At 46.4% G+C, this 18024-nt stretch overlaps 1 protein-coding gene across 1 annotated transcript in view; it reads left to right on the forward strand.

The window, feature by feature from the left end:
* The window catches only part of SEMA4B (semaphorin 4B), a 98400-nt gene that overhangs the window by 37956 nt on the left and 42420 nt on the right, over positions 1-18024 (forward strand). Inside the window, exon 3 of the mRNA XM_024982321.2 lies at positions 1-16318. This exon is cut by the window's left edge and continues 24572 nt beyond it. The gene's annotated coding sequence lies outside the window, so the exon portion shown is untranslated. The remainder of the gene's footprint in view (positions 16319-18024) is intronic.

The raw sequence follows: 18024 nt of genomic DNA on the forward strand, positions 1-18024 counted from the left end.
TTAAAATTAATGAAATAGGGACTTCCCTAGTGGCACAGTGGATAAGAGTCCATCTACCAGTGCAGGGGACACAGGTTTGATCCCTGGTCCAGGAGGATCCCACAGGCCTCGGGGCAACTAAGCCAGTGTTCCACAGTAAGAGAAGCCCCTGCAAGGAGAAGCCCACCTGCTGTAACTTGAGTAACTCCCACTTGCCACAACTAGAGAAAGCCTGAGAACAGCAAGGAAGACCAAGTGCTGCAAAAAATAAATCAAAAAATAGAAAAAGAATAAAAGAAGTTGGGTAGCAGGGTGTGTATTATGCTCCCAATTGTGTGAATGTGTATTATGACTTTTTTTTTAACTTTTCATTTTGTATTGGGGTATAGATGATTAACAATGTTGTGATAGTTTCAGATGAACGTTGAAGAGACTCAGCCATGTATACATGTATCCATTCTTCCCCAAACTCCCCTCCCATCCAGGCTGCCACATAACATTGCGCAGAGTTCCCTGTGCTAGACAGTAGGTTCTTGCTGGTATCCATTTATGACTCATTTTTTAAAATTATAAATAGATATCTTCTTAAAGGATAAAGACTACAGAAGACTTTAGACCAAGACATGAAACTCCCCATCACCACTTGCAGCAGTCAGGATAGACTAGGTTATGATGTGGTAACAAACACCTCTAAACATCTTTGGCTAAAACAACCAAGATTTATTTCTTGCCCATGCGTGAATCCAATGTGGCTTGCATAGGCTCAGGACTTTGTGGTCAGCACTTTCGTCAGCATTAGACTTTCATGAAGGCACCACCCCCACAAGAGGCTTCAGGATTCACCACTGCCATGGAAGAAGGCATGAGAACCGCACAGGGGTTCTCAAACCCCCCAAAGGGACATGTGTCACTTTCCCCTCACATTTCACTGGCCAGAGCGACTCATGTGGCTGCACCTGACTTCCAGAGAGTACAGTCCTCCTATGTATCCAGAAAAAGGAGGCTAGAAATACTGGTGAGCCCGGGTAATGTCTACTGCGCACCACAAACCAGCTGCGTGTTTTGAGGCTTTTGTGTTTACACTGATATACATACTAGTTCTACAGTAATTTTAAAGAAAAACACAGGTTTGGTAGTAAGACAGACCTAGGTTTGAATCCCAAATAGGTTAGTTATCTGCTGTGTTCCTTTAGACAAGATCTTGATCTGCTCAAGACTCAGCTTTCCCACCTGTACCTGCTTCCTTGGAGAAGGAAATGGCTTCCCACCCCAGTATTTCCACCTGGAGAATTTCATGGACAGAGGAGCCTGGCAGGCTACAGTCCATGATGTTGCAAAGAGTCGGACATGACCAAACACGCATGCACCTGCTTTCTGGGCCAACATAGAGATGAAACGTAATAGTGGAAATGACACCTGTAATAAACAGTATCTTACACAAGTGGTGCTATCTAACTAGGAAATAAAGAGTGCTGGAGGGTGGTTGTTTAGTGGGCTGGAGGTCACGTGGACAAGGAAATACGGGGAAAGAAAGCCCTTTCCATCTATCAGATGGAAAGTATCTGGATCAGTTGCTTGTGTCTCCCATGGCCCCAGACATGCTGTGGGCTTGCAGATGGGAGCATCTTATTAGCCAGGCTACTGCCTGCGTAGATGCAGCCAAGGGTCGGGTGCAAAGCATCTGCCCTGCATCAACCGGCCCCATTCAGCCCACCTGGGTTCTGCTTCGTCCCATCTGAAGCTGAGTGTGCTGGTGAGGGAGAACACTTTCTATTTAAAGGAGGACCAGCCTTCGTATTAAATCTGTTGTTTGAGGAAATAATGATCATCACAGCATTTGTAGGGGACAGTTGTGCAGCATGTATCAGACCCTTTGATCCAGCAGCCCTCAGTGAGGAGTTTATCCTAAGAAAATGACAGAACAAGTGAGTAAAGGTGGATCTGTATTACTCATAATGGAAAATCGAAAACCTAAATGTCTTGACATAGGGGATGAAACAAACTATAGAATGCTTTGTTGATCCAACTATATCCAGACATGAAAGGATGTCAATTGTCCATTGAAAAATTACATGAGAAAGAGCAATATATATGTAAAACTGTGGATGGATGAATACACAGATAGATAGATCTCCTCTGATCTTATTGTTGAAAAGAATATATAGGGAATTCCCTGGTGATTTCCTGGTGGTGATGACTATGCTTTCACTGCTGAGGGCCCAGGTTCAATTCCTATTTCAGATTCAATCTCACAAACTGCTTAGCTAGGGAAAAAAAAAAAAAAGTATTTGGATATATACCTTATATATGCTTTGACATTCCGAAAGGATAAATGTCAGAATATTAGCAATTATTTCCTGCAGGGGGTAAGAAAGTGAAAGTTAAAGTCCTTCAGTTATGTCTCTTTGTGACCCCATGGACGGTAGCCCACCAGGTTCCTTTGTCCATGGAATTCTCCAGGCAAGAATACTGGAGTGGGTAGCCATTCCCTTCTGCAAGGGATCTTCCAGACCCAGGGATCAAAGTCAGGTCTCCTGCATTGCAGGCAGACTCTTTACCATCTGAGCCACCAGGAAAGCCAGAATATTAGCAATTATTTCCTCCAGGGAGTAGGAATTTTTTTCTTCGCACAAAGAACATGATTAAGTAGTAAAAGGCCAAGTTAAATTAACTGTGTCTCCAGCTATATTTTATGATCAATCAACATTTAATGTAAGCTGCTCACCTCTGGAGGGGACTTGGCCCTTGTCTGGGAGTCAGAAAACCTTGGTGTGTGTGTGCTGTGTGTGACCTTGGGCAAGCTATCTGGGATGGGAAGCGTTTGTACGAACTTTTTACAAATAGATACAGACACATAGAAAGGCTTGTACCTGAGATCCCATAGCTCATGGCCCCTGAACTGCATTTTGAACCCGGGGTTTTCCTGATTCTGGGTCAGGATATTCTTATATTACATCACAGCCACCCTCTCTGAGTCTCATCTCTAAAATGACAGGGTCAGAATACAGTCCCTTTCAGCTGAAAAGATTCAATGTCCGCAGGAAGTCACCCCTCCCCCATCATTCCTGGTGTATCACAGGCCCCAGAGTTGGTATGCATGCCCTGTTCGTCAGATGCCAGCCTTCCCCAGGGGAAGGGACTCCAGGCTGGGAGTTGGAGAGAGCTCTTGGCCTGCCTAGGGCCATCTAGAGGGGGCAGGGGGTGGGTGGCTGTGCTCTCTGGCCAGGCATCTGGCTGGGTGCCTGCAGAACCGGGCGAAAATTGCCCACGAGGGCTGGCTGGGAGCCCAAGAACTTGTTGTCTTTCCCTTTAAACAGACACAGGCTGTCTGTTAAGATTCTGGAAACATCTGACCTTTCGCAGAGCATCTCAGGCAGGGCTGGAGGGCGGTCCTTCCCTTTCTGTAAGTGCTTTAACCCTTTCCACACAATCCTGGACAACATCCTGCTGCTGCTGCTGCTAAGTCGCTTCAGTCGTGTCCAACTCTGTGCGACCCTGTAGACGGCAGCACACCAGGCTCCCCCATCCCTGGAATTCTCCAGGCAGGAACACTGAAGTGGGTTGCCATTTCCTTCTCCAATGCGTGAAAGTGAAAAGTGAAATTGAAGTCGCTCAGTCATGTCCGACTCCTAGCGACCCCATGGACTGCAGCCTACCAGGCCCCTCTGTCCATGGGATTTTCCAGGCAAGAGTACTGGAGTGGGGTGCCATCGTCTTCTCCGGACAACATCCCAACAACCACAATAAAAAAGGAGATCAGTTTCCAAGGAACATGGAAGGCTCGTTGGGTCTCTCTCCTTTGGATTGTCTGAGGGGCAGAGAAGAGATTTTGAGCCCAGATGTCTCCTGCATCACTTGCTCAGTTCCTGGTCTCAGGAGACCTGGGACTTCAGGGTGGGAGTGGGAACTGCTCCTCTGACTGACTGAACAGCGTATTCTTTCATATGTCCTGCGAAGGTTTACATTTGTGTACAAGCCGGGCACCTGCTGGGTATCAGGCAGTGTTTGAGGTGATTCGAGGCCAGCACAATGGCAAACAAACCCAGAAAGAAATGTTCCATGCCTTCTGAAAGGTTCATTTTCTGGGACAGAGTGTGCGTGTGTGTGTGCTCAGTCACTCAGTCGTGTCCGACTCTTTGGGACCCCATGGACTATAGCCTGCCAGGCTCCTCTGTCCATGAGATTCCCCAGGCAAGAATCCTGGAGTGGGTTGCCATTTCCTTCTCCAGGGAATCTTCCCAATCCAGGATCGAACCCACTTCTCTTGCATCTGCTGTTGGCAAGCGGATTCTTTACTATTGTGCCACCTGGGAAGCCCTCTGAGGGAGTGGGCTCTGATAAAATAATCACAAGCACAGAGACCTCCCTGGTAGTCCAGTGGTTAAGAATCCATCTTCCAGTGCAGTCCCTGGCTAGGGATCTAAGATCCCACATGCCATGTGGTCAAAATATTTAAAAAATTTAAAAAATATATTTTTTATTTAAAAAAAGAGTTAAAAAATAATCATAAGCTCAAATGTCAAATGACAATAGGGTAAAGTGCTAGGAAGGAGACAAACGGTGCTGAGTGTCTGATGGTGGAGATATAATCTGGGAAGGTCAGAGGAGGCTTTGCTGAGGAGACCTGGGAGCAGGGGTCCAAAGGGTTACAGCTTGATGATTGAGCACAACCCCCGCAGGCAGCACACAGAAGCTTGTTAAAATGCAGGATCTCAGTCCCCATTCCAGATCTTCAGAATCTAAATCTGCATTTTAATCAGATCTCCCAGGTGATCCCTGGGTCAGGAAGATCCCCTGGAGATGGCTGCTCACTCCAATATTCTTGAGAATCCCGTGGACAGACGAGCCTGGAGGGCTACAGTCCATGGGGTTGCAAAATGTTGGACATGACTGAAGCAGCTTAACACTGATGCATGTACCCAGGTGACCCGGCTATATATGAAAGTTTGAGAAGCGTTGCTAAGGGTTGAACTAGGAGTTCCCAGTCTGGGTATAGCTTGAAACTGGAGGAGAACCTTCCAGGTAAGAGCTCTGGGGTGGGAAGGAGCAGGCAGTGGGATGGGAGGGATGGGAGTCAAAGGCTATTATTGTATGTATGTACAGTGGACCCAGGAACAACAACAAGAGTTTGAAATGTGAAGGTCTGCTTATATGCACTTTTTTTCCCAATAAATATGTACAATACTACATAATCTGTGGTTGGTTGAATATGGGGATATAGAACCATGGATTGTCATTGTCATTTAATCCCTAAATTGTGTCTGACTCTTCAACCTCATGGACTATAGCACACCAATCCATGTAGCTTCTCTGTCCATGGAATTCTCCAGGCAACTATACTGCTGTGGGTTGCCATTTCCTTCTCCAGGGGATCTTTCTGACCCAGGGATTGAACCTGTGACTCCTGTGTCTCCTGCATTGGCAGGCGGATTCTTTAACCCTGAGCCACCTGGGAAGCCAAGGAGGCTCAGAGGGAGTATGCTAAAGAAGAAAGCTGGAAGGAAAAGAGACTATGCCAGAGAAAGTGATTCCTGAACTGAGGACCTTGGTATTGGAGCCAATTACTTCCAGTAAATGGGAGTGGTGGCTGAGGTGAGTGAGAGAGGTCATTGGAGACCTGAGAAACCAGATTTAGGATGTGTCTTCCACGTGGATGCTGAAGTCATCAAGGACAATGACAGGGCTTTAGCTGGAGATAAAAATGGGGAGCCACGTGCCTAAGTCTCCAGTGACGACAGGGGAGTGGCCGGGAGGTGGGTGGACAACCTCAGGGCATTTACCAGAGGATGGAAGAGTGTGGTTCAGGAGAGCCATGGGGATGTGATCGTAAAATGTGTGGATGTGGATTCATGTTCCAAGAGACCCAGGGGAGATGGGGGTGGTGTGTAGGATGGAGGAGAGCCAAGAAGTGCCCGGTATTATGGAGGATGCCAGTGAGGCAGGGAAAAAACCCGGAGAGGTAAAGGTTTTAAGTACATAGCAGTTGTTCTCATTTTTTTTTTAAATTTGTTTCTTTCTCTTTCTTCTTTCTTTTTTCTATTTTAAATTTATTTTTCTTACTTTTTTTTCTTTTTTCTTTGGCAGTTTGCTTTCTCCACCTGTAGCAGTGGTATCATCTCATCACTTGGAAACTTATTAGATATATAAACTTTAGGGTCCCACCTGTATCAGCTGGGTGGGGCCCAGAAATCTGTGCTACTTTTTATTTATTTATGGCTCGGACCTTGTTCCGAAGGCTTTTTCTAGTTGCAGTGAGTGGGGGATACTCTCCAGTTGTGGTGCGTGACCTCCTCAATGTGGTGACTTCTCTTGTGGAGCACAGGCTGTGGTGTGCAGGGACTTCAGTAGTTGAGGCTCGTGGGCTCTGGAGCTTGGGGTCAGTAATTGTGGTGCACAGATTTAGTTCCCTATGGCATGTGGGATCTTCCCAGACTAGGGGTCAAACCCGTGTCCCCTGCTGGCAGGTGGATTCTTAACCACTGGACCACCAGAGAAACCTGAAATCTGTGCTTTTTAAAAAGCAATTCTACCGAAGTATAGTGGATTTACAATGTTGTGTTAATTTCTGCTATACAGTAAAGTGACTCAGTTTTACCTATACATTCTTTTTTGTATTCTTCTCCACTGTGGTCTATCACAGGGTATTGAATATACAGTATCCTGTGCTGTACAGGAGGACCTTGTTGTTTAGCCATCCTATATACAGTAGTTCGAATCTGCTAATCCCAAACTCCCAGTTCTTCCTCCCCCACCCCCTTCCCCTTTGGCAATGACAAGTCTGTTCTCTATGTCTGTGAATCTGTTTCTGTTTTGTGAATATGTTCATTTGTGTCATATTTTATGTTGATATACATGATATCATATGGCATTTGTCTTTCTCTTTTTGACTTACTTTGCTTAGTATGAAAATCTCTAGGTCCATGTTGCTTCCAGTGGCATTAGTTCATGCTTTTTATAGCTCGTTGTGTATGTGTCTTTGTGTGTGTGTTGCATGTGTGTATCACATCTTTTTTATCCACTCATCTGTCCATGGGCATTTAGGTTGTTTCCATATCTTGGCTAATGTAAGTAGTGTTTCTATGAACATAATGGTTCATGTATCTTTTTGAATTATAGTTTTGTCTGGGTATATGCCCCCTGGCATAGGAAATGGCAACCCACTCCAGTATTCTTGCCTGGAAAATTCCACAGACAGAAGAACCTGTCTGGCTGCAGTCCATCAGGTCATAAGGAGTTGGACACAACTGAGCGACTGAACACTGGGTATATGCCCAAGAGTGAGACGCAATCTGTGCTTTTAACAAGCTTTTTGGTGATTTTTATACATGTTCAAGTTTGAGAGCAACAGGAATATGGTAATGGGAAAAATGGTTCACTTTATGGAAAAAACAAAAACAAAAATGAATCTCATGAAATCTACCACCACATGAAAAAGTGAATTTTGGGTTAAAGACTTAAATGTATCCAGAAGACTGTGAAGTTAATAATATAAAATATTGAAGAATATCTTTGTGACCTTGGGGTACGAATTAACTTATTAAGCAAAATTTCAGAAGCATAAAACATAAAGCAAAAAGAAAAAAAATCGATTGATTTGATTACTGCCCAAGTATGAGTTCATTGACAAGGTTAACAAATGACAAAATTGGGAGAATTTGTGATATCTAAAGCCAACAAAGAACTAATATCTAGATTCAGAATATACTAGGAATTTCTGCAAGTCAATAAGACAATCTTCTTGCAAGTCAAATGGCGGGAAAATGGGCAAAGATAAAAAGGTGATTTACAGGAGAAATTTAAAAGTTAACAAATACAGGAGGAGATGTTAAGATGTATTAGAAATCAGAGAAATATAAATTAAAGCAGTAGCTGTTAGCAATTTTAGTTATAATAGCCCCAAACTTGCCAAAGAGGAAACAACCCAAAAGTCCATTAGTAGGTAAACCAAACTGATATTCATACAATAAATACCACTCAATGATTAAGAAAAAAAGAATGGACTACTGATACATCTCTCAAAAGCATTATGTTAGTGAAAGCAGTCGGACACAAGAGTACATACTGTATGCTTCTATTTGTATGGAGTTCTAGAAAAGGCAGAAAAATTTAGTGATAAAAATCAGATCACTGGTTGTGGAAGATGGAGAAGGTAGACTGACGACAAAGGGCATAGGGAGCGCTTAGGGTTGATGGGACTGATTTGTGTTTACAGGTATGTCCCCTTGTCAAAATTCAAGGAAATGAGTGTAAAATGTGTCACTATCATTGTGTGTAAATTATACTGTGGTAAACTTGGAGATAAACTTGCTTTATTGACTATGCCAAAGCCTTTGACTGTGCGGATCACAATAAACTGTGGAAAATTCTGAAAGAGATGGGAATACCAGACCACCTGATCTGCCTCTTGAGAAATTTGTATGCAGGTCAGGAAGCAACAGTTAGAACTGGACATGGAACAACAGACTGGTTCCAAATAGGAAAAGGAGTTCGTCAAGGCTGTATATTGTCACCCTGTTTATTTAACTTATATGCAGAGTACATCATGAGAAATGCTGGACTGGAAGAAACACAAGCTGGAATCAAGATTGCCAGGAGAAATATCAATAACCTCAGATATGCAGATGACACCACCCTTATGGCAGAAGGTGAAGAGGAACTAAAAAGCCTCTTGATGAAAGTGAAACAGGAGAGTGAAAAAGCTGGCTTAAAGCTCAACATTCAGAAAACAAAGATCATGGCATCCGGTCCCATCACTTCATGGGAAATAGATGGGTAAACAGTGGAAACAGTGTCACACTTTATTTTGGGGGGCTCCAAAATCACTACAGATGGTGACTGCAGCCATGAAATTAAAAGACGCTTACTCCTTGGAAGGAAAGTTATGACCAACCAGATAGCACATTCAAAAGCAGAGACATTACTTTGCCAAAAAAGGTTCGTCTAGTCAAGGCTATAGTTTTTCCTGTGGTCATGTATGGATGTGAGAGTTGGACTGTGAAGAAGGCTGAACACCGAAGAATTGATGCTTTTGAACTGTGGTCTTGGAGAAGACTCTTGAGAGTCCCTTGGACTGCAAGGAGATCCAACCAGTCCATTCTGAAGGAGATCAGCCCTGGGATTTCTTTGGAAGGAATGATGCTAAAGCTGAAACTCCAGTCCTTTGGCCACCTCATGCGAAGAGTTGACTCATTGGAAAAGACTCTGATGCTGGGAGGGATTGGGGGCAAGAGGAGAAGGGGACAACAGAGGATGAGATGGCTGGATGGCATCACTGACTCGATGGACGTGAGTCTGAGTGAACTCCGGGAGTTGGTGATGGACAGGGAGGCCTGGCGTGCTGCGATTCATGGGGTCGCAAAGAGTCGGACACGACTGAGCGACTGATCTGATCTGATCTGATCTGAAACTTGGAGGGGGGCATGGCAACCCACTCTGGTGTTCTTGCCTGGAGAATCCCATGGACAGAGGAGCCTGGTGGGCTACAGCCCAGAGGGTCACAGAGTCAGAAAGACCACTGAAGGGATTTAGCACCCATGCACGCATGCAAACTTAATTTTAAAAATAAAATGTTGGGGTTTTCCTGGTGACTCAGTGGTAAAGAATCCACCTGCCAATGCAGGAGACACAAGTTCAGTCCCTGATCCAGGAGGATTCCACGTGGCTCGGAGCAACTAAGCCACAACTACTGAAGCCTGTGTGCCTAGAGCCTATGCTCCAAGACAAGAGAAGCCACCGAAATGAGAGCCTGAGTACCACAGCGAATAGAAACCCCTGTTCACCACAACTAGACAAAGCCCGAGCAAGGCGAAGACCCAGTGCAGCCACAAATAAATAAATAATTTTTATTTAAATAAAAGAAATAATAAAGAGATTAAAAAATGCAATGTTAAAACTTCATATCATTTAGACTGGAAAAGTTAGGCAGCTGGATAATGCTAGGAGTTGACAGAGGGAAGGGGTCCATGCTGGTGGGCATGTGGGCATGTAGGTATGTGGGCATGTGGGCAGGGTGCCCTGTGACCCACAACAAGTCATACCCTTAGAAGAATATGCAAGAGATCTCACATGGCCCATATGGTAAAGAGGGAAGAAGACAGTCACTGCAGTCTTCTTTATGGGGGTGGGAGGTTGTAGGCAGTTCGGGGAGTAGATAGATAAAGTGTGGTAGAGCCACACTTTGGAATACCCTGCAGCAGCTAGAAGCAGCAGATGAGATGTGTCCAGGGCTTCCCTGGTGGCTCAGTGGTAAAGAACCCGCCTGCCAATGCAGGAGCCACGGGTTCAATCCCTGATCTGGGAGGATCCCACAGGTAGTGGAGCAACTAAGGGCAGTATGATTACTGAACCGGGGAACCACAGCCGCGGAGCCCACGTGCCCTGGAGGCTGTGCTCCGCAACGAGAGAAGCCACCAGTGAGAAGCCCGTGCACCACAACTGGAGAGTAGCCCCTGCTCGCCGTAACTAGAGAAAAGCCCAAGCAGCAACAAAGACCCACCTAGTGCAGCCCCAGAAAATGCTTTTAAAAGATGTGTCCAGAGCAGTATGGATGGGTCTGTGGAATAAACAAACAAACAAACGAACAAAAAAACGGAATGAGGTATATGACTAAATGCTGTTTATATAAATTAAAAATACAAAACAGTCCAATTAGAAAATGGGACACAGACGTTTTGCTAAGGAGGAGATAGGGATGGCAAATAAGCACCTGAAAAGATGTTCATCATCATTAGCCACCAGGCAAATGCAAATTAAAACCGCAATGAGGCCTTGCTTTGCAATTATTAGGAGGCCATAATAGAAAACCGTGATAACAACAACTGCTGGCAAGGAGGGGGAGAAACTGGATCTCTTATAAAATGTATATCCATCCTGGTAAATAGTGTGGAAGTTTCTTATAAAACTGTAGCTGTATTTACCATAAGACCCAGCAATCCAGGACTTCCCTGGTGGTACAGTGGATAAGAATCTGCCTGCTGATGCAGGGGACATGGGTTCAATCCCTGGTCCAGGAAGATTCCACATGCCGTGGAGCAACTAAGCCCGTGTGCCACAACTACGGAGTCCACACGCCTAGAACACGTGTTCTGCAAAGAAGAGAAGCCCACGCTTGCCACAACTAGAGAAAGCCCAAGCACAGCAAGGAAGACGTAGTGCAGTCATAAATAAATAAATAAAATGCCTTAAAAAAAAAAAAGGCAGTAATCCCAAATTTGACCTATATCCCAAAGAAATGAAAACTTACATCCATACAAAAACCTGGACATTAATCAGCTTTATCTGTAATAGCCCCAAACTGGAAACAACCCGAATCTCCTTCAGTGGGTGAATAGTTAAACTCTGGTACATCCATACCATGGAATACAAAACAGTAATAAAAAGGAAAGAACTGCCCATAGGTTACAAAAACACAGATGTATCTCAAGGGCAATATGATGAGGGAGAAGCCAGTCTCAAAGCCAGTCTATTTGCACCTACTGTATAGCACAGGGAACTCTACTCAATAATCTGTTATAATCTATATGTGAAAAGAATCTACGTAGGGTGGATAGGGACTTCTTTGGTAGTCCAGTGGTTAAGAATCCACCTACCAATGCAGGGGACGGGGTTTGATCCCTGGTCCAAGAAGTAAGACCCCACATGCCTGGGGCAACTCAGCCCATGTGCCACGACTACTGAGCACTGCAAATAGAGTCCGTTGTCACAAAACGAAATATCCTGCAAGAAGCAATGAAGACCCCAAGTGCTGCGACTAAGACCTGATGCAGCCACACAAGTAAGTAAATAAATAAAATATTTTTAAAATAAATAAAAAAGAGTGGATATAAGTGTATATATATAACAGATTCACTTTGTTCTACAGCAGAAACTAACACAACATTGTAAATCAACTATTCTCCAATAAAAATTAAAAAAAAAAAAGCTTCCACTTACATAACATTCTCAAAATGACAGAAATATAGGGATGGAGAAGAGATTAGTGGTTTCCAAGTCCAGGGACCTGAGTGGAGGAGCGTGACTATAAAGGGACACCACCAGGAGGTCCCCGTGGAGACGGGACCTTCTGTATCTTGACTGTGGTGACGGTTACACTAATTTATTCATGGGGTCAAAATAGCATAGAATTCTACACACACACACACACATAACTGCAAGAGAAAACTGAATAATACAGTCTCTATTTAACAGTATGATCCCAATGTCAATCTCTTGGTTTTGCTATCGTACTACAGTTTTACAATTCTAGGGCTTCCCAGGTGGTTGAGTGGTAAAGAATCCTCCTGACAATGCAGGAGAACAAAAGACACAGGTTCCATCCCTGGGTGTCCCTGGGTCAGGCAGATCCCTTGGAATAGGAAACGGCAATTGACTTCAATATTCTTGCCTGGGAAATGTCAATGATAGAGGAGCCTGGAGGGCTACAGTCCATGCGGTCATAAAAGGAGTCCGACAGGACTGAGGATTGAGCACATACACACAGTTGTAGAATGTCACCGATGGGGGAAGCTGGATAAAAAGCTCACGGGACACTATGTACTATTTTTTGGTAACTTTCTGTGAGTCTATAATTATTTCAAAATTAAAAAAAAAATTTTTTTAAGTACACATATACAATTCTATAGTATATCTTGCAAGAATGCCCACAAACAAAAGCATATATTACACACCTTAAAATGGTAGCCTGTGGGGGGAGGGGTGGGAGGAGGCGTGGAAAGATAAAAGGAAATGAACAGCCACATTAATCAAGCGACCCTGTGCCGACCATAGTGATAAGGCTGTGAACTGTGAAGGCGATTAACTCAAGCCTCTCTGCACCTGAGGTCCCAAAGCCAGGGAAGGGGTGGGTGGAGGGGGATCAATAATGTTAAAGATAAGGCCTTTCTAAAGTGCATCAAAGATATTTCCCTTTTTTCCATAAAAAGCTGGAGCAAGGTTGGAGGAGGAAGACAGGAAAAGGGAGTGGGCAGAAGGGGCAGAAAAGGGAGGAGGGAGAAGGAAGAAAACACAAGGGAGAGCCAAAGGCCATGCGAGTGATGTGGAGGTGGACAGCATTCTTTCCTGGAGGCTCTGGGCTGGGCTGGACACAGAAAGCTCAGGGTTGCCTCAAGCCCTCTGGAGCTCTGAGGCCCCACGGGGGAGGGGGCCTAGGTTCCAGGAGCTCCTCTGAAGAGCCCGGGGCTCAGCAGGACACAACGTGCTCCTCCTCGAGCCTGAAACTTGGCAGGGTTGATGTTTTGCATCTCTTCCTGTTCCCTCCCACCCTCAGCAGTGTTTGGAAGGCAGACTTAGTAAAGCCATTGGACTAATTGTTTTAATTAATGAGTTAACTTTTGGTTGCACTGTGTCTTCGTTGCTCCATGCGGGCCTCCTCTAGTTGCGGTGAACGGGGGCTACTCTTGGTTGCGGTGCACGGGCTTTTCATTGTGGTTGCTTCTCTGGTTGCACAGCACAGGCTCTAGGGTGGGTGGGCTCAGTCGTTGCAGCTTGTGGGGCTTTAGAGCACTGGCTCAGTATTTGTGGGGCCTGGGCTTAGCTGATCCTCAGCAAGTGGAATCTTCCTGGACCAGGGGTCAAATTCGTGTGCCCTGGGTTCTTATTCACTGTACCACCAAGGGAATCTGATTGGACTATTTTTAAAGCCATTTGCACAAATGAAGCCCACCACCTTAGCTATAAACACAGCTACTACTAATTGGAGAGTATGAGCAGGAAAGAAAAATACAAGGGAAAAAAAGAAAGATTGAGAGGACTTCCCTGGTAGTCCAGTAGATAAGAATCTGCCTTCCAATGCAAGGGACTTGGGTTCGATCCCTGGTCGGGAACTAGGATCCCACATGCCTCAGAGCAACTAAGCCCCCATGCCGGAGTGCTGCAACTAAGCCCCAACACAGCCAAAAAGTAAATAAATAGTTTTAAAAAGAAAATGATTGTGGAACTCTTACTTATGATAATGAACAGTTAGGAACAATTTCAATGTCCAGTAGTAGAGATTTACTTAAAAATGTGTGCCACATCCCTATGATAGAACGCACTAAAAATGAAGGTATGAGAGAATTTCTAATGTTACAGGAAAACCTCTGTGATATATGTCTGTCCTAGGGGAAATCGGCTCAGATGGTAAAGAACCAACCTGCAATGCAAGAGACCCAGGTTCAATCCCTGGGTTGGGACGATCCCCTGGAGGAGGGCATGGCAACCCACTCCAGTATTCTTGCCTGGAGAATCCCCATGGACAGAGGAGCCTGGTGGGCTAGAGCCTGAGGAGTCTCCAAGAGTCGGACACAACTGAGCTACCAGCACACACACCCAGGGGAAAGTCACAAAAGATTATGCACTGAATAGTACCTTTTCTAAACAATGTAAATGTATAATTCTGTATAGAAAAGAGCCAGGAGGATCGTCACCAACATATTAATACCAGTCCACTTAAGATCTGTGCACTTTGCAGTATGTAGATTGTACCTCCAAAAAAGTGGTAGGAAATATTAACAGTGGTGTTCTCTGGGTAGGGTGATATTTTTCATTGTGTTTTTCTGTGTTTCAAATTTTATGGTAGTAAACATGTTGTGGGCCTCCCTGGTGGCTCAGACAGTAAAGAATCTGCCTGCAATGCAGAAGACCCGGGTTCCATCCCTGGGTAGGGAAGATCCCCTGGTGAAGGGAATGGCAACCCACTCTAGTATTCTTGCCTGGAGAATTCCATGGAGAAGAGCCTAGCGGGGCTACAGTCCATGGAGTCAAAAAGAGTCAGACACGACTGAACAACTAATACACGCACACACACAAACGTTTGTTGATGGAACAACAGAATAACCATGTGTGGAAGAGCATTCTGTGCGGAGTCTGGTAGTCCCTTACCCCTCTCTATTTTTTTTTGCCCGAACAACAGAACATGTGGGACCTTGCCACCAGAGGGGGAACCCACGTCCCCAGCATTGGAAGCGCAGAAGCCTTACGACCTGGACCCCCAGGGAAGTCCCAAGCCCCTCTGTCCAGAGGAGAGGCCACAGAAAGCACCTAAGCCTAGCCTGGCCTAGGAAAAAGCTGGCTCTTGGCCTCTGGTTTCACCAGCTCCTTGACTGGCCAGCTCTGGCCAGCTCAGCTACTTACACGCCCAGAACTGGCTGTTTCTGGAACCACCCTGAGACAGCAAAGCTAGGAGGCAAGGGCTGGAGAGGGACGAGCCAAGGTCACTTGATAAATGCTAGATACTATTTATAACTATCTCTCACCCCTCCCGCAGATCTCCTCCTTTCGTTTCACTCCCACAGCCCAGCCCATGGCAGGTTAGGGGACGCGGTGAGCAGAATTTCTGGGTGGAGAAGTGAGTGGTTTCACGCAGGTGGCTCTGTAGCCTGCTCGCCCTTGCTTCTGACTGTAAACAATGCTACCATTATAAAGAGCTGACCATGTGCCAGGTGTGTGCCTACATAATTGCGCTTCTCACCGCAACCCTGTGAGGTCCCTTGCTGCTCTCAGGCCTACCTTCCAGATGAAGAACTCAAGGCTCAGAGAGGTTAAGGAATTCCCCCTAGGTAACACAGCCAGTTCGGTGTTCGGTCGTAGTGTTGCTTAAGTGTCTAAGTCTGTGTCTGACTCTTTGTGACCCCATGGGCTGCAGCCCTTCAGGCTCCTCTGTCTGTGGGATTTTCCAGGCAAGAATACTGGAGTGGGTTGCCATGCCCTCCTCCAGGGGATCTTCCCCAGCGAGGTATGAAACCTGCATCTCCTGCATTGGCAGGTGGGTTCTTTACCACTGAGCCACCAGGGAACCCGGGGTAGTGGTAGATGTCAGTGATTTGGCTTTACCAAGCCTGTGCAGATAAGGCAACCCAACTCTGTTTCAATAACAGATCTAGGATAACAACCCCCGGCCTCCGAATTCCAGCTAGTGAGATTGCTGCCTGCAGGGCATAAGTGAGGCCAGGCGGAGGCTCCGAAGATGGAGGTGGTACTGGGGGGCTATAGGCCCCACGGCCTAAGGGCAGCCAAGCAGTCTCGGGGACGTGTCCGACTGGCACTAGCAGCGAGACTTATGTCGCCATCAGTGCCTGGGGGCAGAGGCGGGAGCCCGCTGGACAGCGAGCAAGCCCCGGGGGGCGCCTCCGGACAATTCCATCAACATGGGCAGGGGCGGGGCTTGGCGGCTGCCCTGCATTTCCGGGGACTCGGCGCCAGACCGAGGGTATTTGCAGGGACATCCCGGGTACCCGGGAAGTGAGTGCGTCGGGCGGGGCCTGGAAGCAGGGCCGAGTCTGGGAACACCGAGAAGAAGGGCCGCCCCGCCGCGCAGAGGTGACCCTGTAGTGGGCGGTGGTCACGCGCGGGCCGTGACTCTCAGGTAGGCGAAGGGCACAGGGCGGGCGGGAACTGCGGCCCCGGGAGGAGGAGATCGGAAGTGGGGAGGCCACCCCGCGGCAGGCGCCGCCCCGGCCCCCTACTTCCCGCCGGGCCCCTCTCCCAAAGGGCGCCACCTGCACGCTCTGATGGGCACCCGCACCGCCACTGGGGGAACCTGTTGTCATGGGAACGCGGGAGGCTGGGCCCACGTTCCCGTGGCCATCCTGGGCCTCTGAGCCAAAACTGCAACTGAGAGGCAGTGGTCCTCCTGGAGGCAGATCATTCGGAATTTGAGAAAGGCCTGGGCGCCTCCTCATATGGCCCTGGCTATGACCCTTGAATCAGGTTCTTTGTCACAGCTTCTACTCTCTGAGTGACAACGTGGATGTAGGGGTTAAGAGGGAAAGGAAGTTGGGGTCTTGGAAACTGAGGCTGCCCCAGTGGGCTCTCTGGAACCATCTTGGTCTGGCAAGAGTCAGGGGCCTGGGTCACCTGAGTAAGGTCATCGACCTCTGCTCACATTTCCTCACTAGTAATGTATGTTGTTTGGCTTATGAATTGAAAGTTTCTTATAAGGGTCGAATGCCATAAGGACTGGGAAATGCACAATTAAGAAATTTTTTTGCCCAGAGATGGTTTAGCCTTTGGTTTAGAAATCTACCCAGTCCCACTCCTTATTTTCATAGAAGAAACAGAATCCAGAGAAATTAAATTACTTCCCAAGATGATAATGAGTTGGCAAGGTCAGGATTTGAACCCAGTCTCCTGACTTCCAGGCTGTGCGATTCTTTGTACTGGTGCTTATTATTACTAAAGTTCAGGGAAATCTGAGAAGAAGGAGGTGGCAGAGGATGAGATGGGTAGATAGCATCACTGACTCAATGAACATGAATTGGAGCAAACTCTGGGAGATAGTGTAGGACAGGGGAGCCTGGTGTGCTGCAGTCCATGGGGTCTCAAAGAGTCAGACACAGCTTAGCAACTGAACAACAACAGGGAAATCTGGGGTATGTCTCTTTGCAATTGGGGCTCAGACTTTTGGAGACAGGCGGTCTAAAGATGAGGACGTTGGCAGCTGGTGAACTGAAGGTGGGGAATGGAGGCTGACACCTTGGGGAAGACAGAGAGTCTCTCTCCCTGGTCCTATACCTTGGAGCTCTCGCTTTAATGTATTATCTGATGGAATTGCCCTAAAAAAACCCCAGGAAACAAGCATTCAGCTTTCCAAAATACTGTCTCTTGTGAAGCCAACAAATCTGTTGAGACTGTGTGAGCAAGAAATCCTTTGGCTGCCCTAAAGCAGGGAAGTGGGACTTCCCACATCAGAGAGGTGCCTTTCCTTTGAAAAGGTTAAGAGGAAGGTGGAAAAAAAGATCCAGGAAGGAACACTTAAATGAATCATTTGGAAGTGATTTGAGACAGTCAGCTAGAACAGAAAACTCACTTATTCACTTTAGCAAACATTTACTGAAAATGAAAGTTGCTCAGTCATGTCCAGCTCTCTGCAACCCCATGAACTGTCGCCCACCAGACTGCTCTGTCCATGGGATTCTCCAGGCAAGAATACTGGAGTGGGTAGTCATTCCAGTAGTAGGTAGACATTACCTTTTCCAGGGCATCTTCCCTACCCAAGGATCGAACATTGCATTGCAGGCTGATTCTTTACTGTCTCAGCCACCTGGATGCCTGCTATTTCCAAACTCTTCA

Source organism: Bos taurus, chromosome 21 (genome assembly GCF_002263795.3).
Source record: "Bos taurus isolate L1 Dominette 01449 registration number 42190680 breed Hereford chromosome 21, ARS-UCD2.0, whole genome shotgun sequence".
In the NCBI taxonomy this organism is placed as follows: Eukaryota; Metazoa; Chordata; class Mammalia; order Artiodactyla; family Bovidae; genus Bos; species Bos taurus.